The sequence below is a fragment of the Octopus bimaculoides genome, chromosome 2, assembly GCF_001194135.2.
Source record: "Octopus bimaculoides isolate UCB-OBI-ISO-001 chromosome 2, ASM119413v2, whole genome shotgun sequence".
In the NCBI taxonomy this organism is placed as follows: domain Eukaryota; kingdom Metazoa; phylum Mollusca; class Cephalopoda; order Octopoda; family Octopodidae; genus Octopus; species Octopus bimaculoides.
In genome coordinates this window covers 49,807,619-49,809,475 of record NC_068982.1, presented here as the reverse complement: position 1 = coordinate 49,809,475, position 1,857 = coordinate 49,807,619, and the positions used below count along the sequence as shown (strand labels likewise).

At 39.3% G+C, this 1,857-nt stretch overlaps 1 protein-coding gene across 1 annotated transcript in view; it reads left to right on the top strand.

Moving 5' to 3' along the window:
* LOC106873657 (katanin-interacting protein) overlaps window positions 1–1,857 on the top strand; it is a 551,631-nt gene that overhangs the window by 248,199 nt on the left and 301,575 nt on the right. The window lies entirely within an intron of this gene.

Here is a 1,857-nt window from a genome sequence, read left to right as displayed (position 1 = left end):
AAACAAACCCATTTTATATATATATATATATATATATATATATATATATATATGTGTGTGTGTGTGTGTGTGTGTGTGTGTGTGTGTGCCTCTCTTCAGTGCTGGACAACCCATCAGCTAGAGATGGCAATAGCTTGCTTCTGCTTGCAATATAAATAAATTCAAGCAGCTACAGACATTACTTGCTAGTACAACTACTGTGTTCATCTCTTGGAGAGATTTTAGAACTAGCTTTTTTTGCTTATTGCAAGATCAGCGACTGTATGTCACTTGAATCTAAATATATTGCAAGCAGAAGCAAGCTGTTGCCATCTCTAGCAGACGAGGTGTCCAGTACCGAAGAGAGGCAGAAATAGCCCGAAACCATGCTGGTCTGCTGGTCCCATTGCTGGAAGGTGGTAGGGGTTCATTCACCGGCTTGCAATTTTATCGGATGCAGCTGTGCCTCATTAACCAACTAGAGATGTCTTCTTAAGTTTAAAACATTGCAGTAAAGTCCATTCGAACGGAACAGCCATGTTGAAGTGGCTGTGAACATTACTTGCTAGTACAATTACTGCGTTCCTCTCTTAGAGAGATTTTAGAAGTAACCTATTTTGCTTGTGTGTATGTGTGTGTGTGTGTGTGCGTGTCTTTGTGTTTGTTACACTATTGCTTGACAACCAGTGTTGATTTGTTTATGTCACTGTAACTTAGCAGTTCAGCCAAAGAATCTGATAGAATAAGTACCAGGCTCAAAAAAGGAATAAGTACTGATATCTGTTTGCTTGACTAAGCCCTTCAGGATGGTGTCCCTTCATGACTGCTGTCCAATGACCTAAACAAGCAAAAGATAGAAGACAGATTTACAGGGAGCTGTAAACAAGGAGTTGCTAATATGTTTGCTTCTCAACCACCTTGTTCCAGGTTCAGTTCCACTCTGAGACACATCTTGGGCAAGTGTTTTCTACTGTAGACTTGGATTGGCCATTAGCTTGAATTTATTGCAGAGAAAGTTTCATAAAGCCTACTGCATATGTGTGTTTGTGTGTGTCCATTCTATCTTTTAGTCAAAAGGGATGAGCAATGCTCATGAAAATGGATGTTAAATGATGATGATGATGATAACGTAACATTAGGGGTATGCAAATAAAGCTCCTATTTCATTATGCCGGCTACCTAGTGATATTGACTAGTAAGTCAGTTTTTCAGGGTTGCATCATTTAGTTTCTTTACTGGTCATTCCAAGTGCTCCTACAATCACTGGTTTTGTAACCATCTTAAGAGTAGGAGAAAGAGAAGCAGCTTGGTGAATTGACCAAATTCAATAGGTCTGTAAATACATCTGGTAGATGGTAAGGAGATCAGCAGTGGGCATTCCTGTGTGATAAGGGGACCACAGAGGCCTCACACCCTTGGAGTCAGCAGAGGTCAAATGTGTTTACTACTACTAGCGATCAAAAAAAAAATTATATATATATATATATATATATATATATATACTGATGTTCGCATTGTTGAACTTTTGAAATTCTGATTTTTATTATCCTTATTATTTTATTATCCTTATTATCGTTCAGAGATTTATTATTACTTGGTTACACTTTTTCGAGATCAGTGATTTTTCATCACTGGACAAAGCAGGATATATATATTTGCATTGGGAACCACTTCACATCGACAACCGGTGATTGTCACACGCTGATGATGGGTCAATACCCAGAAACTCAGGTCCATGTGTATCATGTCAGGTTGAACATGGCAAAGATGGCTTCCCTTTGCAAATACTGATAGGGCACAGAAAGTGTGTCAATAGCCAGTTGGAGGAGGTGTCCTCCTGGGGCTACAAGCTACAGTAGCCTCCACCCTTAAGGGTTA